This window comes from Camelus bactrianus, chromosome 1, assembly GCF_048773025.1.
Source record: "Camelus bactrianus isolate YW-2024 breed Bactrian camel chromosome 1, ASM4877302v1, whole genome shotgun sequence".
Classification (NCBI taxonomy): domain Eukaryota; kingdom Metazoa; phylum Chordata; class Mammalia; order Artiodactyla; family Camelidae; genus Camelus; species Camelus bactrianus.
Window position 1 is genome coordinate 24,385,792 of NC_133539.1, and position 26,351 is coordinate 24,412,142.

Consider the following 26,351-nt stretch of genomic DNA (forward strand, 5'->3'; position numbering starts at 1 on the left):
CTCAAAATGATATTTTGAAATATCCTTGAACAGTCCATCCCAGAGGGGGAGTATTTACATGGTAGGAGTATTTGGGCAAAGTGCTTGAAACATTAGGACACAGTAAAAATGATTTTGAAATGTTTTCTTGTTCAAAACACATTTGTTTCCAGGACACTGCTAATTGACCATTTTATATCTCATGCCTAGAGTGTTTAAAACTATCTAATACCAACTTCTGATTTCATGTTGGGTAATTTTTTAATCCACGTGCCAGTGGTAAATGAGCTGACTAGTAGGGTGGATAACTTCTGAGAGCTCCCCTTTCCTGTATTGACAATTCCTTTGTAAAGCAAATGCCAGTCCTGCAGGCTAGTAATAGAGTGGAACTCCCTTGTTCATCAGACATGCAACAGTAAAATGGGTAATATAGATATGGAAATATATTTACAATCTATTCTCTTTGTACAGTATGCATACAAATACTGCCATCCCTGTTTAACCAAATTAGTAATATATAATCGAATACTCATAGTCTTTTGTAGGTTCCTGTGATCTTTAATTGGCACTCATTTCAGACAATAATTACTACATTAAAAGTAGTTTTTATCTTTTGCAACTTTTTCCAGACTTATCTTCATAGCACTTTTAATATTTTGAATTTCTTTTTTTTTTCTCCAATTTTAGGTCAAAGACCATTATTTTCCCTGGAGGACTCCCATGTTGAGGAATGTCAACTGGTCTTCTAAAAAGAATGCTTTATTGGAATAGGTCTCACCTTATAAGGAATATCAGAAAACAAGCAGCTACCTATCTCTTTTGGCATAAGCACAAAGAATCTCTACGAAAGAAACACTCACGAACGAATCTGGTGATGAATTTTAGAAAATGCACTATGACATGAAAGCTTATAGGTTGCCGTTGGCATCATCATTATCATCATCATCATCATCACATATAGTATTTCCTATGTGCCCAGCACTGTTTTAAGTGCTGTACCTATATTAACACAGAAGCCTTTGAGGTAGGTACCCTGTTTGTCTCTTGAGAGAAAGGAGGCAAGTCAGGTTAAGAAACTCTTCCTAATTACTCAGCTAGGGCTTTGACCCCAGGCAGTCTGGCTTCAGAATCAACCCTTAGTCATCATGTTTTAGTTTTGTGCTATAGTGTCTTTTCGCCAGGTTTTTATTTGATTGTTTTGTCTAATTTTTGATTTTTGAAGGGCAAACATTCATCTGAGGTTTCATACTTTTTCCAACCTTCTTTATGAGGGCTTTGAAAACATTTTTTAAATAATAAAAAGTTACAATTGCTACAAAATTCTCAGAGCACCTAACTTTTGAGAAGTTGTTCCAAGCCTACATTTGTTTCTGGCCTGACTTTTTCTGAATCATCAGTCACAAAATCTGAATAAGACTGACCTTATAATATTGCCATGTTCAGCTCTCCAAAAATAACCATTGTAGTGAATGACCTATCATTCTGATGGACTCAGTTGCTTGTACAAATCATTTTATTTGCCTTCTCTTTTAATATTGTCTATCAGCAAATAAGGAGGCATTATTTTCTTTTGTGGTGTTGCTGAAAATATGAGGACTTTACACTTGTAAAATATGCTTTTATGTCTTAGACCACTATCAAAAACAAAGCCAATGCAAAAGTGTTTGTGTTATAGCTACTTTCTAAATTGGACTTATTTTCCAAATCAGTAGTTGCTATATTATCATTGTCATTGCCTTAAAATATTTTTAAAAATTGAGTTGCTGAATGAATAGAATTTAGCAATTGGTAAGAGGAAAAAGTGGCCTCTTGATCATTAGATCAAATGCAGTTGAATTTTTGACCTGGCTGTGATGGCCTTGTCCACCGTTAATGACTAAACTGATCTATTTTTTGTTGATTTGGGGGTTTGGGGCCAGCTTTAAAGATCAATTTTTGCCTTGTTGTTCAGGTTATCATGTAGTTTATTTGACTGTGTCATTGAAAGATAAAGGATTGCTCACTTATTAATCAGGGATGTGTCTCAGGTAAAGATAGACAATAAGGAGGTTAGAATATTAAGTTAAGGAAATTACTTATGTTGTGGAAATTAATTCTTTAGTATTTCATTTAACCAGGTTGGCTATTATGTTTATTAAATTTTGTAGATAATGAATGATTTGCACATTGCTTGTTAAATGCCTCTTGCTATATGGTGATTATTTAGATTCTGTGCCAAGTCAGACAAAGAACCTGATAGCTTTAGGCTTATAATCTAAGAAAAAAAAGCAGTAAGCATGATTTTACACTGTTAAGTTTAAATAATGAATATATTTACATGTGGAACAGGAAAGTGATAACTGTATTTTGTGGTATCAAGTATTAACTGAGAATGTTTAACAAAGGGGGGTTACAGGAGGTTAAAGGCGGGGTTAGAGTTCACTTTGCTTTCTTGCTAGTCAGAGATAATTCATTGATAGGGTGCATTTTCAAGAGAAGTTGGAAAGAGATGGAAATAACTGATAGTAGGCTTTTTGAGATAATAAAGACATTCTAGGAGTAGACTTTAACATGGAAAGATACATGTGAAATGATAGCACAAGAAGCAAAGTGAAATGTGGACCTGGCAACAGACATAAATTAATAGAAGGTAGAACTCTATTACATTTACTTACAATCTGACATTATTTCCTTTCTTCTACTAACTTTGGGTTTGCTTGTTCTTCTTTTTCTAGTTCCTTTAAGTGTAAAATATTGTTTATTTGAGATTTTTCTTATTTCTTGAGGTAAGCCTGTATCACTATGAACTTCCCTCTTGGAACATTTTTGCTGCATCCTATGGATTTTGGAAAGTTTTGTTTCCATTTTCACTCATCTCAAGGTATTTTTGACTTTCTCTTTGTTTTCTTCAGTGACTCATTAGTTGTTTAGTAGCATGTTATTTTGCCTCCACATGTTTGTGTTTTTTCCATTTTTCTTCTTGTATTTGATTTCTAATTTCATACTGTTGTGTTTGGAAAAGATCCTTGGTATGTCAATCTTCTTAAATTTATTGATTCTTGTTTTGGGGCCTAATGTAATCTGTTCTAGAGAATGTTTCATGTGCACTTGAAAAAAAAATGGGTTCTGCAGTTTTTGGATTGAATGTTCCTTCTCTATGTATAGAGATAACTATCTATCTATCTATCTATCTATCTAACTATCTGTATTAGGTTATTCTGATACAATGAGTTATTTAAGACCAGTGTTTCCTTATTAATTTTCTGTCTGGGTGATCTATTGATATAAGCGGGGTATTAAAGTCCTCTACTATTATTGTATTATTATCCATTTCTCCCTTTATGTCTGATAATATTTGCTTTATGTATTTAGGTACTCCTAAATTGGGTGCATAAATATTTATGAATATTTATGAATATTATATTTTCCTCTTAGATTGACTCCTTTAAAATTATGTAATGATCTTCTTTTTTTTTTTCTTTTTAAAGGCTTTGTTTTAAAGTATATTTTGTCTGATACGAGTAATGCTACCCCAGCTTTCTTTTCATGTCCATTTGCATGGAACATCTTTTTCTATTCTTCACTTTCAATCTGTGTGTGTCTTTAGATCTGAAGTGACTTTCTTATAGGAAGCACATATATGGGTCTTGTTTTTTCATCCATTCAGCCACCCTATGTCTTTTGTTTGGAGCATTTCATCCATTTACATTTTAAGTGATTATTGATAGGTATGTACTTATTGCCTTTTGTTAATTGTTTTCTGATTGTTTTTGTGGTTATTCTGAGTTCCTGTCTCTTCTCTTGGTCTCTTCCCCTGTGGGTTGATGATTTTTAGTGTTATGTTTGGGTTCCTTTTCCTTTATTTTTTTGAGCATCTATTGCATTATGTTCTCCTATATAGAGAGCAGTTTATTTTAAACCAATAGTTGCTTAAGTTTGTATGCATCCTAACAAACTACATTCTTACTCTTACTCCCCTACTATATTTTATGTTTTGATGTCATGTTTTACATCTTTTCATTTTTTGCATTTCTTAACTACTTATTGTAGTTGTAGTTGATTCACTACTTTTGTCTTTTAAACTTTTAACATCATACTCAATGGTAAAAAGCTAAAAGCTTTCCCCCTAAGATCAGGAGCAAGACAAGGATGCCCACTCTTGCTACTCTTATTCAACATACTTTTGGAAGTCCTAGCCATGGCAATAAAACAAGAAAAAGGGGGAGGGGGAAGCACCCAAACTTGAAAGGAAGATGTAAAACTGTCACTGTTTACAGATGACATGATACTATATATAGAAAACCCTAAAGAGTCCACCAAAAAAACTATTAGAACTAATAAATAAATTCAGTAAAGTTGAAGGATATGAAATTCATATACAGAAATCTGTTATGTTTCTATACACTAATAACAAACTATAAAAAAAAAGAAATGAGGGGAATATCATTTATAATTGAATCAAAAGAATAAAATACCTAGGAATAAATTTAACTAAGGAGGTTAAAGACTTATATTCTGAAAACTATTACATATTGATGAAAGAAACTGAAGATGGCACAAATAAATGGAGATATACTATACTCATGGATTGGAAGAATTAATATTGTTAAAGTGTCCATACTCACAAAAGCAATATACAGATTCAGTGCAATCTCTATCAAAACACCCATGACATTCTCTACAGAACTAGAATAATCCTAAAATTTGAATGAAACCACAAAAGAACCCAAACATTCCAAATGATTTTCAGAAAGAAGGACAAAACTGGAGGTTTCACACTCCCTGGTTTCAAACCACACTACAAAGTTATAGTAATCAAAACAGCATGCTACTTGCACAAAAACAGACAACAGGGAGCCCAGAAATAAAGCCACACACATGTGGTCTATTGATCTATGACAAAAAAGGCAAGGAGAGTCAATGGAAAAAAGACAGTCTTTTCAGTAAATGGTGTTGGGAAAACTGGACAGCTAGGTGCAAAATAATAAAACTGGACTACTTTCTCATACCGTGTACAAAGATAAACTCAAAATAGATTAAATACTTAAATGTAAGGTCTGAAACCATAAAATTCCCAGGAAAAACATAGGCAGTCCACTCTTTGACATTGGTCTTAGCAAAACATATATATTTTTTGGATCTGTCTTCTCAGGCAAAGGCAACAACACCAATACTAAACAATTGAGACTACATTAAACTAAAGGGCTCTCACACAGTGAAGGAAACTATCAAGAGATCAACAAAAAGGCAACCTACTAAACGGGAGAAGATGTTTGCAAATGATATGTTTCATAAGGAATTAATATCAAAAATCTATTAAGAACTCATACAACTCAATATCAAAGAACAATCTGATTAAAAAATGGGCAGAGGACATGAGTAGACATTTTGTCTAAGGAAGACATACAGATGGCCAAGAGGCACATGAAAAAATGCTCAGTATCACTAATCATCATGGAAATGCAAATCAAAACCACAGTGAGATATTACATCATATCTTTCAGAATGGCTACTATCAAAAAGATAATAATGTGTTGATGAGGATGTGGAGAAAAAAGAACCCTCATGTACTGTTGGTGGAATGTAAATTTTGCAGCTACTATGGAAAAAATGTGAGCGTTCCTCAAAAACATCACAAATAGAACTACCATACAATCTGATTCAGCAATTCCACTTTTGGGTATTTATCCAAAGAAAATGAAAACACTAATTTGAAAAGATATGCACACCTCTGTTCATTGCAGCATTATTTATATTAGCTAATATGGACACTGAAGTGTCCATCAATAGATGAATGAAGGAGATGTGGTGTGTATATACATATATATGTATGTATACACATGCACAATGGAATGCTATTCAGCTGTAATTAAGATTGAATTTTGCCATTTGTCACAAACATGGATGGACCCAGAGGGTATTAGGCTAAGTGAAATAAGTCAGATGTCAGACAGGGAAAGGCAGATCACTGTATGATTTCACTTATATTTGGATTCTAAAAAAACAAAACAAATGAACAAACATAATAAAGCAGAAACAGACTCCTAGATACAGAGAACATACTGGTGGTTGCCAGAGGGGTGGGTGAAATAGGGGAAGGGGATTAGGAAGTAAAAACTTCAAGTTATAAAATAAGTCTTGGGGATGTAGAGGGAATATAGACAATAACATGATAGTAACTTTGTATAATGACAGATTGTAACTAGTCGTATGGTGGTGATCATTTCATAATGTATAAAAATACCAATACACTATGTTGTACACCTGAAACTAATGTAATACTGTAACTCAATTATACTTCAATTAAAAAAAAATAAGGTGAAACAAAAAATTGAAGGAGGCTTTTCTTAATTCTCTAAGAGAAAGTAGTCTTTTAAGAAATCTGGAATGCTATGAAGACCCTGATCCCACCTGGAAAAAAATGTATAGAATGAGTTACATTTAAATTAAAAGTCTATTTCTGTAACAAATTAATTAGTAAGTATATTCTAGAACACTTTCTTAACATGTGTCTGAAGTACCTGGAAAACAATTACTAAAATTGCATTTGTATTTGGTGATAGGTAGATCATTCCCTAGGACATTGTCTAAATGCTTCTGAGAGATGAAAGTTGACTAGTAAATTAATGGTTTCTGGTGATCTTAATGTTCACATATCATTTGGAGGCATTGCTCTTCAGGGGTGCAACACGGTATTTCACAAGTTGCATGAGACAAAAGCACTTAACGAGTTTTGGCTGCACTACACCTATTGTGCACAACACTGTTCAAACTGTTACAGGCTTCCTGCCAAGATATGTAGGAGAAATTGTCTGAAAGATTAGTAGAAGAAATGGTCCCATTCCCTGCTGTGCATGCTCGTGATTGGTTTGTCAACAGTTGGAGAAAATTCTGGTATAGACAGTGAACAATTAGTTAGTGTCAGTTCATTGGAAGGCTGGAGCCCTGAATAAGATTAATGAAAAGAAAAATAGGAATTATAATATAGTATTTTCTTCTTTGTGATAAGTGATGATTTTGATAGGTAATGGCCACTCCTAATATTCATTATTAAAGTTCATTCATGTTTTGATAAATATTTTGTGATAAATTCCATTCAATAAACTTCTAGGAAATGAATGGCAAATAATGTTTCAAGTCTAATATTCCTTTTTTGTATATATAGCAAAAATTTAAAATTATTCACATCTTCATTAAATTTTAAACATAAATAAATAGCGTTTAAAGTTGTTGCCCATTAATAGTCTGCAAATGAAAAGTGTCAAAGGCTGTTTGTTATTGCACATGGTCTACTGCTTAGAGGACATACATACATAAACATTATTACTGAGTTGTAGAATCATTATACAATGGCAAAATAAATCATTTATAAAACTTTAAATGTACACAGCTGGAAGAGTTTTATTTATTTTTTTTGCAAATTCTTTAGTATATTCTCTTCATTGGTTATCAAAATTTTTTCTTATATTTTATTTAAAAAATATCCATCCTTTATCAGCATAAAAATGTTTTACATAGTGAAAAAATTAACGTTTTTTTGTAACACCATTACAAAAAGTATTGGCCAACATTTAGTGAATATTTACTATGTGAAGAAACTTCTCAAAGTGTATAATATATATTAACCCATACATTAACTCACAATAATCCTAAGAAGTAATTACTGTTATCAGGATCACTTTATAGAAGGGTAAAGTGAGATACTGAGAAGTTAGGAGGCTTGTCCAACCTCACAGCTAGAAAGTGGTGAAGTAAGAATTCAATCCAGGTAGTCTGACTAGGGGATCAATCCTGTAGTAATATAATTTTTCAGATTACCTAAGAATAAATGTTTGTGATGGATAGAACTGATTGTAGAATGTTTTTAAATTAGACGATTTTTTTAAAGAGTGTATATAGTTTTACTTTGAAAAACATGATAGCCAAACTAAGATTTGAAATAATTGTTTGCATTCAATACTATCATTATTATTTGTTAGCATTTTAACCGTTTTAAGTATACAGTTCAGCAGCGTTAATACATTCACATTTTTGTGCAACCATCACCACTATCCAGCTGCAGAATTATTTCATCACCCAAACTGAAGCTCTGTACCTACTAAATTATAACTTCCCACTATCCCCTCTCCTCAGCTCCTGGTAACCACCTTTCTACTCTCTGTGTCTGTAACTCACTTTTCCCTTCTATAAAGTTATGCTGACAACAGTAATTACCTCTTGGGATTATTCTAAGTCAATAGTAGGATTAACATGGCATAATTTCTCTTCAGAGCTATGTTAGACTGCACAGGGACCACTTGGATGGTAGAGTTCTAAGATCAACCCACTCTCACTTGAATTGCCAGCTACTTCACTATTGTTTTGCTGGCCAAAGAGAAATGCCTGCATGCTAACTGAGTGTGTATATGTGTGTTTGTAGGCAGTGGGTGTGAAGGAGGCAGAATGGGAAAGAAAAAAGCTTGGAGAACCTCCTAACCTACTAGCAGAAATGAAATAGATAATTGGTGTATATCAGGATTCCAGTGGGGAGGGGGTGTCTGCCCATGCACATGTGTTTGTGTGTAGGTTGGTAGAGCTTGGGAAGTTAGGGATCGATACAGCAGAATCAATTACGAGACCTTTTTAAATTATTCTTTGCGACTTTCAAATGCAGTTCTCCAGGAATTAGAGTCTTCAGGAGTGGGAGTTTGTGTCATTTGTAGAAGCCCAGTTGCTGGCTGTGGTATATTCCCCAAAGCCCACCCCCACGCAGTCTTACACGCTACCCGCAAGCACTCATCCCTCAGTTGAGAACAACTGCACTGGCTACTCCATCTAAAAAGGAGAAAAGGAAAAAGGCTGGTCAGTAGTGGCCTAACCTCGGTTTAACTTTGTAACACATCTGAGAAGCTGAGGCAAGCAGAACTGATTATTCCAGGTATATTTTGGCCAGGAATCTTGGCCAGTAATGCTAAGAAATACAAAAAGTGGTAGTAGCTCTGAAAAAAAAAAAAAAAGAGAGAAAGAAACTGAAAAGATGGCAAATGCACAGAGACAGTCTAGGAATGATCAGTGGGCCCAGGATTGAGGCCATGAAGCATAACCTGTGGATTTATCAACAAACACATAGATCTCATAACAGTAAGCAAAAAAATTTAAAAACCAAATTCAATTTAACATACGTTTTAAGACAAACATTGAATTACTTTGTTGTTAGGGATGCGATAGTTTTATTTTTTTAATTGTTAAAATACATCGCTGTGGTTTACGAGACATATGTCTAGTTCAATTATTCTTTTAGATGTCTTGAAAATAAACATGTCTTGAGCATAGTTGAAGTAGGGTGCCAAGTTTGTCTTGCTTTCCTCAGGACTTTCCCAGTTTTAGCATTGAAAGTCCCATGCCTACAGAATCCTTTTAGTCTCAGGCAACAGGAATTGTGGGTCACACTAAGTTGAAGACACATTAATTATAATTGTATCTTTATCAATTTATAATATACATATTAATTATATTCTTCTTATTACGTGTTTCACCTTTTTTATCTTGATCTGAAAGAATAATAAATAGTAAACAATAAACTTTTATTCAAATTACAAAACTATAGTTTTGAAACAGACATTTTTGCTTTCAAAGAAGGAGGTAAAATGTTATTGAAAGCAGTTACATTTAATGCTTAAAGTGGTATTTCCAAAATGGGATGCCTGGCTGGTGACCAGATGTTCTAGGAATTCATCTTAATTGATTATAATGTCTGGCATCAAAATGCACATGCATGTGGTTGTAAAACCTATCTGTTAGATTTACGTATTTTCCTTAAGATAGTTCACTCTGATGAACAGGAAGAGAGAACAGGTGTTAAGGGTTATTGTTCCTAGCTGATTTAAAAACATTCCTTTTTTTCTAATATAAGCATTTTGCACATTTCCCCCAAGCATTGATTTTAGCATCTTACCATACATTTTGATCAATTCTGTTTTTATTTTCATTCAGTTCAAAATAATGTTCTAATTTTCCTTTCAACTTGCTCATTGACCCATCAGATCAGAAGTATGTTGTTTAATCTCCAAATATTTGGGGGTTTTAAAGATATCTTTCTGTGCTCAATGTCCAGTTTAATTCTGTTATGATGGGAGAAGACGTTTTAGATGGCATCAGTTATTGTCAGTTGCTTGAGGTTTTTTTATGGCAAAGAATTTGGTCTATCTTGCTAAATGTTCCATACACTCTAAGACAATGTTTAATCTGCTGTTGTTGGGTTAAATCAGTCGATATTGTTAACTGAGGCCTTCTTGATTCTTTGTGATTTTCTGTCTGCTTGTTCTATCAATTACTGAAAGAGTTGTGGTGAAAACTCCATTGATAGTTGTAGATTTGTGTATTTTTCCTTTCAGTTCTATCAGTTTTTACTTCATCTATTTTGAGGCTCTATTGCTGAGTACACGTATATTTAGGATTTTTATATCTTCTTGGTGAATCTAAATCTTCATTATTATGCAGTTTCCCCCTTCACCCTAGTTCTGTTGTCTACTTCGTTATTAATACAGCCACTCCAGGTTTCTTTTGATTTGTGTTTGATCTGTGTTTGAAAAGTAAGTTTTTCTCCTTTTTTTTAAACCTCTGTATGTCTTCATATCTAAAGTGTGTTTCTTGTAGATGGCATATATTTGGATCTTGCTTTATTATTCATCTTGACCATCTCCATATTTTAATTGATATGCTTAGATCCTTTACCCTGAGTGTAACTATACGTATGTGGTTTGATTAAGATCTGCCCAACTTGCTAGTTGTTTTCTATGTATCCACTTGTTTTTCCTTCCACTTTTCTTTTTCTGCCTGCTTTTGAATTATTTATTTTGATTCCATTTTAACTCCACTATTAGCTTTTTATTTATACCTCTTACTAAATTATTTTTAGTGTTACCCTAGGGTTTAAAATATACATCTTTGATTAATCACAGTTTATCTTTAAGTAATACTACACCACTGCATGTATAATGTCAGAAACTTACAACAGTGTACTTACAATTCATCCCTCTTAATTTTTGGCTATTGTTGCCATATATATTTTTAGGTCTTGGAAAAATACAACCCTTGGGCCCAGACCGGTCATATTCATTCATTTATACATAGTTTATGGCTGCTTTCATGCTGCAAGGGCATAATTCAGTGATTGTAACAAGAGACCTTTTGGCCCAGAAAGCCAAAAATACTTTCTATTTGATCCTTTAAAGAAAAAGTTTGACAACTCCTGCTTTAGACAATCAGTTATCCTTTTCTGTATGATTAAGAATCTTTTATATTTACCTTTATTTTAACAATATCAAACAATCTTTTTTTTTTTCCTGTGGATCTTAGTTTTTGTCTTATGTCATACTCCTTCTTGCTGAAGAACTTCCTTTAACATTTCTTATACTTCTGGCCTGTTACTAATAAATTCTCTCAGTTTTGCTTCATCTAAAAAAAGATTTATCCTTATTTTAGAAAGTTATTTTCAATGAACTTATTTTTCTGGCTTCACAGTTGTTTTCTTTCTGTCACTCTGTAGTCTGGTTTGCATAGTTTCTGTCAAAATTCTACTCTAATTTTTTACTTTTGTTTCTTTGTATGTAAGTTGTCTCTTTGTCCTGCCTCGGTCTGTCTTCTATGTTTCTTTTTGTCTTTAATGTTCAGCCGTTTGAACCTGATGTGCCTAAGTTTGGGTTTTTTTTAACCCTGCTCCCTATTCTTTGTGTTCCCCGTCTGGGATTCCAGTTATGCTTCTGTTTGATTATTTGATATTTTCCCACTACTTTTTGAAGCTCTATCTGTTTTATTTTTCTTTTTCCACTCTTTTTTTTAAAATCTTTTTGTTTTAGTTTGGGTAATTTCTATTAACTTATCTTTAGACTCACTGATTCTTTTCTTGACTATGTCAAATCTACAGATGAGTCTCTCAAAGTGATTCTTCATGATTACTACCACTGATTTTTATTTCTAACATTTCTTTCAACTCTTTCTTATATTTTCCATTTTTCTGCTGAAATTTCCATTTATTTGTTAATGTTTTCCACCTTTTACACTAGATCTTCTAAGATATTAAGCATAGGTTTCTTTTTTAACAGTGTCTGTTAACTCTAACAATTCCACTGCTTCTGTTTAGTTTCTAATGCCTTGATTTTAAGTTTACTGATATTTTCTCTACCAGTGTCTAATCTGCCAAACTTTCCTATAGAATAATTTTCACTTCTTTGTTGAGATTCTCTATTTGTTTCCTTATTTTACGTATATGTTTTGCTTTAAATCCTTCAATACATTTTGAAACACTGCTTTACAGTCTCTGGAAATTCCATTTTTTTTTTTTCATTTTGGGATCTGTGCTTATTTACTGATTTTTGTTTTCATCTTCTTACATATCTAGTAGTATTTTTTATTGAATTATGGACATTATTGAGCTTACATTGTTGAATGTCTGGATTTTATAGTTTTTGTTAATAGAATGTTGAATTTTGTTAAGTTAGACAGTTACTTTTCTAGAGTATGTGACTGATTATTTTGAGGGTTGCTTTTAAGCTTTATTGGGAAATTTCTAGTATGTGTGCATGTGTGTTTTTTCTTAATTCTAATGAATATCTAGTTTAAATTAGAAAAGAGTAGTGTGGTATATGTTAATCTATTGTAAGGATTTGACATTAGAAAGTTCTCAGTAAAGTGCCTATTTAGAAGAACCATGGGATCTTCACTCATTCATTCATCCATCAATCATGATTCCCATGAAGACTAGGAAACTATTAACAAGAAGAGGAATATTCCTGGATTTTAGAGCAGGAAATGTACAAAAGGTGGTGGCAATTCTGAGGCAAGTATACAGACTTCTGATTTCAGGAGGTGATGGGAAGTAAGATTCATGAAGGAAGTGATAAAAATATCACTTGGACCTTGAAGGAAGAAAGGATTTACATTATGAGGTTTGATGAAGGAAAAGGTCTTATAGGCATGGCTAAGGCATATAAACAATTTTGGAGAACTAGTCAAAATCAGGTCCTCAAAGGTGTCAAATGTGTTAGACAGGGATAATTATAATAGCACTTTATATGGTTACTGCACACATAAAATGAAATAATGCATTAAAATGCTTAGCCAAAAATTTGACATGTAGTATACACTAAAATATTGTTTACTTTACAGATATTTAGAAGCATTTTTTAAACAGGAAATATTAAGCTTTTATATCATTAAAATATTAAATAATAATCTCTCATTAACCTTTTAACAGATATTTAAAGCTATTATTTTTGTTACTAAAATTGTTAAGTATTTGTCATCATATTTTTAAGATTAGTCATTTGTTGAGGACCTTCTATAAAGATATACATTTTAATCTTCCATCTCTAATCCTGGATATTACTCAGAAGTACATATCTTAAGAGCGGACAGACAGAGAAATATGCTTTCAACTTGGCTTTGAAACATTTAGATCAATAAGTATCTGAACGATCATACAAAAATGATTTTTTACCTCTTCAGTTATATATAATTTACATGTAAAAAAATAATTGTTTTTTGTCATATTTGGTGACCATGACTTTTTAACATCATTGCCAAATATTCAAATCTATTATATAGATTCATGTTCTAGTCTGATACCTAGTAATTGGTCCATTCTTTATTATGTTAAACTTATTTGAATTTAGAAGGATGGGCTTCTTCCTAATTAACCTTAACTGTTATGATGAGATTATATGCAGAGTGACACTGGGAGTTTATTTTATGACATTGCATATTTGGTGTTTAGGAAAGCACTTAATCATTTAATAAATTGTCAAGTCATAGGTTATTCTGGAAGCCAGAATTTGTCTTTGGCAGCTTAAAAAAAGCAGATTTTGACACAAAAGTAGATAAATAATCATGAAAATATTAAGTACCTACGAGCCAAAATCCCATTTAAATACCATGCAGACTTTTAATAGAAAATCACATAAATTTCTTTGACTTTAGTATTATATATAGCAATAAATCAGTAAGAAGATGTAGTACTATGTTGAAAGAAATATTGTTCATAAGAGTCAAGATATCATAGGAAACATCCATGTGTTCAAGAATATCAGAAAAGAGTGCTTTGATTGATGCAAGCTTCTAATAGGGAGGCTGGCATTTTTACTTCCCTTTCAGTTAGAGCTCATAGGCATTCTGTAGTATTTGTTGAGCTGCTTCTACTTTTGTAGGTAATGAGAAAACAGATCATTAAATATAGCTCTAGATTTAAAGATACTTACAATTAGATAAGACATATTTGTATGGACTAATAAAATTTTTAAAATTTATTATTTAACCACCTTACTTTATAAATAAGGAAATTATGTTGTTTTAGTTATTCATAGATAGGATAGGATTTTATGACCAAGTTGGGGCTCAATTATAGGATTTTTTTCTTTTCTTTCTACATTAAACAGTAAAATATGGCTGTGCCTCATTTTCTCCTCCTGTAAAATGGTCATTATTATCATGCTTTATAGATTTTATCATTATCATTGTAAGGATTAACTGAAGAAATACTTCTAAACCATATGAAGTATTAAGAATATATTAAGGACTTACTATGTGAAGCTATCAGCAGCAGCATTGGTTCTGTATTATCTGTCAAAGACTGTATCTAATGCTGTAGGAGTTTAAATGAAAGAATGATAATGATGAATGGAGAAGCAGTACAGTGGTAAAACTAGGGCTTCTAGAGCAAGACAATTTGGGTGTAAATTTTCTGCTACATATAAACAGTAGAACCATGGACAATTAAGTTTTAATTTTAAAAGATTCAGCTTCCTCCAGTTTATAATGATAAAACCTATGCTCAAGTGTGTCAGGTGCACAAACCTGGTGTATTAGAGTGTATATGTTGACTTTTATTTTATGACTAACCAATTTGATAAAATCTGGTAACTGGCTAATTAGTACAGAATAGCTAGAGGAAAAATATATTCAGACTAGCTTGTACTGTACACATAAAGCTTAAGTCTCAAATTTTGGTAACATCTAGGTTGGATTTTGCTATAAATGAAATTTTAGGATGTCTTAAAAACAACTAAAAATGTATTTTGCTATTTCTTTTCCATTTTACTTTCCAACAGTTTTGTTGTCTTTTCTATGAATCTCTTGCAATGAAATATATTTAATGAGAACTGTTTGCTTTAAAAAGTTATCAGTGTGATTAGTGTGAAATAATGCTGGTAAGTAACATATGGTGCTGATATATTACACTGGATTTCTCTGTTACAATTATTAAAAAATTGGAAAAGTTTGGTATCTGTTGTGTTAGTCTAACAGAAGTGATGTGAACCTACTCTTATCATTTCATATTATATTTCTCATTGCAGCAAAGTGAATTATATTTCACTAGAAATAGAATTTTAACCTCCCACTGTACAAAGGGAAATTTTATATTGATAGATATTGACCCAGATATTTATATATATCTATATAATTTAAGATTTCTAATGCTTTTAGAAATTAGAAGGTATATATTATAAAATATTGCTAGTAATTTAATGATAAAGAAAAATTAGAAATAAGTAAGAAACAAAATACAAGGTTCACTTTTTCCCTTTGTCCTTCAAAGAATAAGATCCAATAGACATCCTTCAACAGTGAGGGTGTATTAAATATCTACTGATATATAACAATGACTCCAAAACTTAGCACCTTAAAAATGACAAACATTTATTATTTCACAGATTTTGGGAGTCAGAATGTGAGAGTGGCTTAGCTGGGTGGTTCTGGCTTAAGGTCTCTCATGCAGCTGCAGGCAAGCTATTGGCCAGGGCTGTGGTCTCATCTGAAGGCTTGACTAGGGTAAAGTCTGCTTCTGATCTCGTTCACATGTTGTTGGCAGGCCTCAGTTCCTCACAGCCTGTTGCACTGAGAGCATCATTTCCTCTCTGGCTTTGGCTGTCTCAGTTCCCTATCATGTTGGCCTTTTCATTGGGCAGCTCACAATACAGAAGCTGACTTTCCCTAGACTGAGTGTTCCAAAAGAGAGAGGGCCCAAGGCAGAAGCCACAGGGTTTTATAACCTCATCTTGCAGATGACATGCTATCACTTCTGCTGTATCCTATTGGTCATACACACCAACTCTGGTACAAAGTGGGGGGAGACATTACCGGAGTATGAGTAGCAGGAGGTGGGAATCATTGGGAGCCATTCTGGAGACTGGCTACCACTGAAGGAAGTGGTTCTCCTTACTTGCTGACAAAGAGAGAGTTGCTACCCTGCCTTATTTCTAAAGCATTGGGCCTATATCCCCTGCTTTGAATGGTGATTCCTGGAGACTAGCCAATAAATTCAATAAAGTTCTTTCCTTACTGATGACTTGGTACAAAAGGCAGAAAGCAGACATTTGCTTGTATTTTCAAATGGTTTTCTCCTCAGAGCATTTAGCCTGTTCGGCCAGTCCTTCAAGGTTCTGAATCGCTCTATAAAGCACGTTGGAAGGAGGCCTCATTGAGGATATTTACATAAGGTAGTAGAATTCTTTTTATGTCATTTCACCTCTAGAGTCCATGCTTACACAGCTATTCAGCTGCATCCAAGGCTGGATTTAAAACAGTTCTTTCACAATTTAGGACTCCTTAGTTCTCTTTTGTTCACAAAAGAGGAACCAGCTAAAACTGGTATTGTTTCCAATAGCCTGTTTAAAGAAGGTCACTGTTGGGTTATCTCTGTGACCAGTTATAGTAAGATTTGAAGACTTGATGAAAATAATAAGTTTAACACATCAATCAGTGGCTTATCAGTGATCATTATTGGCTGTTTGGAGGAATTCTGTTACATTTAAATTGAATGTATTTTTTCACTCTGAACAAATAAATGAAAGAGTATTCAGGCTTTACTTCTGACTCAACCAGAATATTTTTTTTTTTTATGGGGGGGAAGGTCATTCAAACTCCAGTGCTTGCTTGTGTAACTGATTCTGGGCATCTGATGAATGGCAGGCAAGCCACAACCCCAAGTTCTCTTTCCAGAAACTGCCTTATTATCTCTTTCCATATATATTTAGCCTGCATTTTGGAGTTGAACTTAGTGCTTATGCAAATATATCAAAGGAGTGATGACTGCTTTTCCTACTGCCTCAGGCTGTAGTTGGCTTGAGAAGAGTGGCAGGAGAGAGCATAGCCTGGCTCTGACGAGGGGGGCTACTCTTTCAGCTTAGTTAACCACATAAGGTGGATTCTATTATTGTTCCCAGCTATGTGCTCCCTCCCCACCCCCTTAGCCAGGTGACTGCCAGTGCCTTCTACTAGGCAGAAAATACCTCCCATGTCATAGTTAAGCTTGACCATGTGGCTTTATTTGCACAATAGCAGAAATAGCTCTTCCTCAACCTGGATCCCAGAATAAGATACATGGAGCAGAGCTGAGCAGAGTTGTAGTAACTCTCAGACCTGTGAGTGAGAAATGCATGTGTATCATTGCAAACTGTTTAGATTTTAGAGTTGTTTGTTTTTACAACCAAGATGATTAGTACATACATAAACTGTGAAAAGGTCATGTACTGTGATGAATCGTGATGTCATGGCTGCCAGCCATTGGACAGGCTGTCCCCTTGCATTCCCTGTAATGAAAGGACTGATGGCATCCACTGTTTCACGTATTTGAAAGTAATGAGGAATAGAACTCTCAACTGTAAGAAATACCCATAAATGTACATGTTTTCTACCTCTGTATAATGGATGACCAATAGACTAGATGGTGGTGAGCAGCTTAAGTTTGAAAAGAGAATTGTAGTACATGTTAATCTGTTTTAAAGGTTTGACAGAACGTCCTCAGAAAAGGAACTATTTAGAAGAACTATGGGATCTTTATTCATTCATTCCTTTATTGATTATTATACCCATGAGGACTAGGAAGATATTAACAAGGAAAAGGCAGATTCTTGGATTTTAGAGCAGGAAATATACAAAGGGTACTAAGAATTCTGAGGGTAGAGACTGCTGGTTTCAGGAGGTGGGATGTCAGATTAATGGGGGAAGTGAAGTTTGAATTGGACCTGGAAGGAAGGAAGGACTTATGTTATGAAGTATAATGGAGGAAAAGACATTCCAGAAGATCGGACCCACGGGCAAAATGTCAGAGATGGAAAAGCATGCGATGTTTATGAGAAACAATGTGCATTTTCACTTTAATGCTGCATAAGGCACAGGGAAGAAAATGGGCTCAGGTGAGAGTATGAAGAGACTTGAGTTAGACATGGTAGTTCAGGCTTTGATTTCTAGGAAGTGGGGAAGCACCAGAGATTTTCAAGAAGGGGATTATACTGTTATTGCTCAGAAAGACATATATGGCAGCAATAAGTAGTATATTTGACTCATCCTGTCTGATTTTCTTCTATCGTTCCCCTTTTCTAAATAACATAGGATGAAGATAGATAGTTACTTAGGAGTCTAGGTCTTTTCAAAGATTTTTTATTTGCTTTCATTGATTTTTCTCTATTGTAGGTCTGTTTTCTGTGTTAACTGATTTTTGACTCAGCTTTATTTTTTTCTTTTTTCACCTTGTTTGGGTATAACTTTCTCTACTAGCTTCTTAAGGCAGACACTCTGACCATAGATATTAGATCTCTCTTCTTTTCTTGCATAAGCATGTAAAACTATAGATTCCCCTTGAAGCACTGCTTCAGCTGCAGCTAAGGTTTTGATAAGTTGTGCTTTCATATTTTTAGTTCAAAATATTTTCTAAATTCCCTGTGACCTATCCTTTGACCTGTGGCTTATTTAGGGGTGTTTTGTTTAATCTCCTCATGCTGTGGAATTTTCTGGATAACTTTTTGTTACTCCTCTTATTTAAATCCTTTATAGTCAGGGAATGCCTTTTGGTTTATTTTAGTATTTTAAAATTTAAATAACGTGAATGTACTTAATGCTACTGAATTGTACACTCAACAATGGTTAAAGCGGTAAATTTAATATACTTTCCATAATAATAAATGTTAGCTATTACAACTGAATATAATATGTTTTAAAACAGTCTGTTATGTCTCATTTGACCTGTGGTGAGTTTCCCAGTGTCAGTGTTGTTGGCTAGAGTGTTCGTTGTTCAAATTTTCTGTATTGTTACTAACCTTCTGTCTGGTTAGTCTGTAAACGAACAGCGAGGAATTTTGAAATCTCTAACTATAATTGCAGAGTTTTCTGTTTCTCCTTTCAATTCTATTAATTTTTGCTTAATGTTTTTTAAGGAGCTCTGTTCTTGGGTGCATGTCCACTTAATGCTGTGTCTTGTTCATGACTGTACCCTTTATCACCCTGACACCTGCTGCACTAGCATCTTGAGCTCATCACACTTGACAGCTTTTTCCAGATGGTAGGCCGGATCCATAACCAATACTTGGGGAACCCAGAAAGCTATGCCAGTGAATTTCCCACTCAACTCAGGGATGACTTTGCCCACAACCTTGGCAGCTCCAGTAGATACAGGGATGATGTCCTAGGCAGCTCTTCACTGCCATATCAGTTTCCCAGATGGGCCACCCACAGTCTGAGTGTCCATGATGACAGAGGCTGTGGTCCCTCCAAGACACCAAAGTCACCCTGGATGACTTTTATCTAGGAGGCAAAGCATTTGGTGCTGCAGGAGGCATAGCTGACAACCTTAAGAAAGTTGTCATACCTCTCATGGTTCAGGGAGTCTGGAATGGAAACTGTGTTGACGAAGGGAGCATCACAAATAACACAGGCATCAGTAGAAGGGGAATAGATGATGACCCCTTTGTCTCCACCCTTCAAGTGAACAGAAAGACCCATTGGACTCCACAATATATTTAGTATCAGTAGCACCACATCTGATGTTGGCAACCTCTTGCATTTGGAAGATAGAGATGGTCTTCCCATGGATGATAAGCTTCTTGTTTTCAGCCCTGATTGTGCCACAGAAGTTGCCATGTGTGAAATCATACTGGAACATGTACATCACTTAAATTATGCAATGAAGGATGGCATTTACTCGGTGGTAATCTCATTTTGTTGGAGTTGAAAGCAACCCTGGCTTCCAGGCACCCAATATGGACTCATCTGTTTACTCTGACATCATGTGTTAGGGATGTGGCTGACATTGCATGACAACATGTGGCTATCTGTGGAACAGGGAGAGTAGAGTGCTACTTATCTTTCAAGTAAGTTAAAAATGAGGACAATTCTCTTTTTTCTTATGTTGATCATTTTTGGTGTTCTTCATTTCTTTGTATAGATTCAGGTCTCAATCTTGCATAATTTTCCCATGCCCCCCAAATTTTCTTTAACATTTCCTTTAGCGCAGATCTGCAGGTGGAACGATTTTGCAGCACAGGTTTTATTTCACTTTTTGGAAGGGTAGTTATGCTGTGGTCCCAGGGTTTAACCAGCAGAGGGCGCTGGGCCATTCCACAGTTTGAGATGCTAAGGCACTTCCGGCCGGCTTTCAGGCTCTCAGTGAAGCTGTAGCCCTGGTCATGGCACTGAATTTATAGATGAGCTTGTTTCAATGCCAGGCTTGACAAGGAAAGAGAATAGCTGCTCTCAACGGTCTGCTAGAAAAATTAAAATATTACTAGGAAGTGGTAATAGTTTACTTGGAATAGGTCAACAGGAATTTGTAGTGTCATTCAAATATTGAATTTTTTGTTTTTCCTAGCAAGAAGTGTACTAGTGTGAGTTACGGGTTAATTTTCATTCCCAGAGAAGAATTGGTCCAGCCTTGCTTTAGGTGTGTGTCTCTGTCCTTTCCAAGGCACTCCTTGCTGTTCATGCTTTTTCCTCTTGAAAATGCCCATTCCTTTTTTTTAATGTCGTCTCAGAAGTAAGTAGTCGTAGTCATCGTGTTAATGATTTTGACCTGAGTGCTAGAGTAGTTTGCCACTTGTCTGAAGATTTTATTCTATTATTAATTTCATTTTAGATATATGAACGTCATGCTTTATTTGCAGAGAATCTTATAATTTGATATGAAATAGAAAGGGGTTTCCTACCTCTAAAAGCCCATGAACTGTTTCATATGCAGAAGCACCCATACTTTGTAAGGACAGGTTGATGGAAAAAAAAGAAGTGAAAATATTCTTTCAGTAAATATGGGAATTCATGAATGATGATGTCACTTTTCTTCATTCTGTGATAGAAGTTTTGCCTTTTATATTCTGCAGCCAGCCACCATCAGAGAGGCAGTTACATATACCTTGATAGACTCATTTTTGTTACATAGTGGTTGTGTGACTTCTGGCAAGATAGTCTCTCAACCTTTTCCCTTTTCTGACATTGGGATAACCATAGTATTTAGCTCACAGGGTTATTGTGAGTTTAACGAGATAACGCATGGAAACTACTCAGTTACAGTGTCTCCCATACTGATGCAATAAATGTCAAGGATTATTTTAATTAGCTTTTATGTTCAGTGAAATACATGAAATCAAATAAAACTGAATCATCTCCACTGTGTGGATACTTCAGGAAGCATGGAGAGAGCACAAGAGAGATAAACAAGTGGAAAAATGCTAATTTTTTTCTAATTTAATGGAAGGCCCTATAAACAGAATATAATATAATATAAAGAGAACTCATATGGCTTCTTGAGAAGCTTTCTGTGATAAACCAGTACTAACATTAAAGTGCAATACAGAGGTCACCGGGCTTTGTATCAGTACACTTTGCATCATCATGGCTCTATCACTTCCTATCATCTAATTTTTTCAAATATACCTATTATTCTCTCTGGCCGTACATAGGAGATAAACCTCTTTTGGAGCTCTCTGACAAAAGTCAGGAAGTTTATGATGCTCTGTCTGGAGGGACCATTGGTCGCTATGAATAGGTGAGACTATACTCCTGACATCAGTAACTGAATGCCACTTGTTATGGGCTGAATTGTGTCCCCCTCCCCCTGAACTCATCTGTTGAAGTCCTAGCCCCCAGTACCACAGAATATGACTGTATTTGAAGACAGGGTCTTGAAGAAAATAATCAAGGTTAAATGAGGTCATTGGTTAAATGAGCCCTAACCCAATATGAGAAGAGATAAGGACACAGACATGTGCAGAGAAAGACCATGTGAAGACACCGGAGAAGGTGACCGTCTACAAGGGCTTCACAAGATACCAACCCTGCTGACACCTCTGGAGGCTGGACTTCTAGGTTCCAGAATCATGAGGAAATAAATTCCTGTTGTGTAAGCCACCCAGTCTGTGGCACTTTGGTATAGCAGTAAATTGACATTCCACCTGTCACCCTTGTTCCGTGTCTCCTTGTTAGCCTGACTTCTTCAAGGGCTTGGGGACCTCACTATGTGGGTAATGTTGTAAGCTTATGATGAACCCTCTTCATGCTTGCCTTAAATAAAAAAGAATTAAATATCTGAAAAATGAAAAATGACTGAACTGAAGTCATATTTGAAAGCCTATTTTCCTTTAAATGCTGGGGCTTGACAATGCGTCACAGATTAAAGTCCACCAAGAAATGACAGTGGGGCTAACTGTGCATTCTCTGAACCTGTCAACTGTTTCCTTTACCTAGAAAGATTCTTAGAAGAGCAAAGAAAAAAGGATAGGCACCTCTTTCTAGTTTTCAGAGCTGGATATGTGAATATTGGATGCTGCCGTCCAGCCTACAAGGAAAGGGAGTGTGCCCTCAAGACAAGTGTACTGAGGGAGTGATTGCCTTTAGGAAGCCAGAGGAATAGTTCAGGTATTACAAAAGCTCATGCTCTGAATGTTAAGTTGCCAAGTGTTTCTGTTGCTGTCAAAAGCAGCAGGTCCGCTGCAAAATGTGAGTGACTTGTAGCAGCATTGTAAGTTAACAGCCAGTATTTGTTTGCTGTTGCTGCCATAACAAATTACCACAAACTTAGCAGCTTCAAACAGCACCCATTCATTATCTTAATAGTCCATGAGGTCAGAGTCTGGGCACAGTGAGGCTCAGCTAGGTTCTCTCAGCTCAGCTCCACCCAGAGACTAAAACCAAGATGCCAGCCAGCCTGGGCTCTTACCTGGAGGCTCTGGGAAGAATCTGCTTCCAAGCTCACTGGTTTTCAGAATTCAGTTGTAAGACTGAGGTCCCCGTTTCCTTAACCCCTTTCTTTCCCCAGCCATCAGTAACTGGTTAAGTCTTTCTCCTGCTTTCATTCACTGACATCCCCTTCTGCTACCAGCTGGAAAAAAGATCTCTGATTTTAAAGGCTCATGTGATTAGATTAGGTCCACGTGGATAATCTCACTATTTAAAGTCAACTGATTAACAACTTTAATTACATCTTCCAAGTTCCTTTTGCTGTATAAGCTAATATATTCCTGGGAGTAATGAACAAATATTACAGGGACCAGAAGTCTGCCTGCCACACATCCTTAAGTGTTCTTCTAGCTTACCTAAATCAATTTTTATTTCATTTTGGAATAGTTATAAACATGTAGGTAGTATTTAAATAATGGCATTTTGACTTCCATGGATGCACGTGTCTTTATGTTTTTATTTTTTTAAATAAAATCTTCATTTCTCCTCTGATTTCCAAACACAGTCTCAACTAAATTTTCTGGCATTGGTGGATGATTTCCATGGTTATCTCTGAACTATTTGCATAGCAAGTCTATTACCTTGCTCTTAATCACAAAATGGGACTTTTTAAAGATTTCCAGGTGTGAATACAAGTAAAGAAAATACATTAATTCTAATTGAAAAAAAAACCCCACTTTTGTCAGGAGTTTTCAAACTTCAGTGTGCATCAGAATCACCTGGAGAGCTTATTAAACGATTGCCGGGCTTTACTCAAGTTTCTGATTCAGTATCTATGAGATGGAGCCTTGATAATTTACATTTTTAATGAGTTCCTAGTAATGTTATTACTACCAGTCCAGGGTGCACACTTTGGAAACCATTGCTTTAGGTTGTTTTATTTCTATTTTTTTCTGTTTATGGGGAAGCACAAATTTGCTGCTTTATGTCTTTGGGGATACCTGAAATATACATATTACTATGATTATTTTATACTTACCCCATCAAATAACATCATAGAGTAGAAAACAGAAAAAAAATGACATGGAAAGAAGGAAGCCTAGTCTTTAATGATATTTAGGATATTTCCTTAAATGTACCATGCGATGATGAGTTTGTTTTTAATCTCATATTTAGTCTTGCCTTATCTAAATATGGCCCTATAAATATTAACATGAGACAGTAGGAAGGTCTGGTGACAAGGGAATAGCCAAAGAAGAAAGTGAAGTATTAACATTCAGATGTTTCCATTGGAAGTAAAGTGTTGGGGAAAATTTTTTAATCCTCATTTAAATATCATGCTTCATCTACTGAACAAAATAGGAAATATTTGTTAAAACTTTGTCCCAAAGTACAGTAAAATATTTTTGCCAATGGTATAATTGTCTACATTGATTAGGGTTATGTCTGTTCTAAAATGTTTATCTGCTTCTCATGGGGAAGGATTTACCATAAAATATTTCATGGTGAAATTGGAGAATTTTTCAGCAAAGTAGGATATTATTTCTTAGAGATGACAGTTGTTTCTTTCATGTTATGAAGTTCCTATTAATGATAATTATCACTGTTTCTAATGAAGATAAGATTGATGAAGTGGTTATTATAATAGTGGTTACCATCAGTACCTAGTATATAATACTAGATGTTACTATGTAAGAAGAAGGTCAAAACTCCAATCGGTAAGTGGAGATATTGAATAAGCATCCTTTGATCAATTCAGTGGAGGTGAGGAATGTGGCGCAGCTACACATAAGACACACTAGACGTGGTCTTTGGAAGCGTAGAAGCAAATGGAAGTCTCGGGGAGATGAAAAGAACTCTGAGCAAAGAAGAAGGGAAAGGACGATAATGAAAAGGGTTATTTTCCCTTTTCTCAAATATGTCACAGTGGATTTCTAAGTTTCTTCTCTGACCTCTTTTCTTCAGTATAGCTCTAGCCAGTCTGCTAGCTTCTTAGAAGCCCGTTGGGAGAAGCAGGAAAATAATATTCCTCAGTACCTCCAGTATTCGACATGGAGGCCTTTGAAGTCCAGGAAATCTGACTCTGAAATCAGTCCCCCTTGAGCACCCCTGCTTGGAAGGAAAGAGCACCAAAGGCCGTGGGAGAGGGCAGATGGGCTGTACACATTGACATTGGTAAGAAATTTCTAGTGTCTATGTGCAATTTTAATACTTAATTTTTATACATATGTTTTGAGTTTTAATAAACTGAAGATGATTTATAATGTGAGTTCGTGACAAGAATAGACATAGGAGCAATGCCAAGAATTAAAATGTAGCCCAGCTGTGGGCTGAGGTTCCAGCTGCCTGGGGCAGTTCATGACAGACTAGGCAGATAGGTCTGTGTCCTGTTGGGCTCTGCCATTTTTACATGATTGTGGCGATGAATTGGAAGCAAATTCCCTGGTAAATCTCAAATCTTAATGATTCGTGGATTCTGAAATAACAATTCCAAGAACGTTCCCTTACATCAGCAAGTTTGTTGTTGTTGTTGTTCAAAGATGCTTCCTTGCTCAAAGCAACTACAAAAATCCCAGGGGGTCTTGTCACATAAGAAGCCAGAGGCAAGTATCTGCTAGATGCCCCTAGATATTTTCCCTCTTTAGGTTACAAATTGCTTCTATGGATCCTGGACCCAGACAGCAGTCATGCAATAGATTTTGAGCTTAAGTTGCTGATCCATCAATGGGAGTGAACTTACACACGTAGGAACATCTTTCAAATCAAAGTGTAGCTGCATATGGGTCTGTGAGATGGACTAGAAGGACCCATAATAGGTATTAAAATCCTGCCTGATATGTTTGTGACCCATTTGTCTGCTGTATATACAGTGTGGCAGAGTTTTTGGTTACATCAGTGATCTATTGCAGTTTGAGATTGAAATACTAGCTTAAAGTGCCTGTGATGTGCCAGGCACTTGGCAGGATGTTTACATTTGATTCTAATATCAGCCGATTTGGGAAAACTGAGGCTCAGAGTGGCAGACGGATTACAAATGGATTGTAAGTCTGGGTGTATCTGGCTCCAAAGCCCACTTTACATACTGAAGTGCTGCTGAAATCTGATTGGAACATGGCTTGGATGACTTTTGCAAAAGTCACAGTGTTCTCATATGTAAAACAATACATCATCTCTAAGGTTAATTCAAAACTCTAAAAACTTGACTGCATTCCCCAGAGATAAAAAAAGGATGTCACAAGGACATTGGTGAAATCTCCTCTACCACTTTCAGGCTGAGAAGGAATTTCCTCCAACTTCGTAAAAACACTCACACCCATTTAAGTTCAGTTTATTCAAAGTCCTTTGGGTGTAAATAAATGAGATGTTTTAACAAGGTCATTACTTTTAGAAAATAGATAGCATAACAAATAACAGAACAATTGGCACCAGGAATAACTTTCTTGGTTTTACTCATCCTAGATTGGCTAATTTATTTT

General features: G+C 35.1%; 1 long non-coding RNA gene and 1 pseudogene across 1 annotated transcript in view; both read right to left on the reverse strand.

Moving 5' to 3' along the window:
• The window catches only part of LOC141577489 (uncharacterized), a 41,022-nt gene that overhangs the window by 1,165 nt on the left and 13,506 nt on the right, over positions 1-26,351 (reverse strand). The window lies entirely within an intron of this gene.
• LOC123618505 (glyceraldehyde-3-phosphate dehydrogenase-like) lies at positions 19,208-19,876 on the reverse strand (annotated as a pseudogene).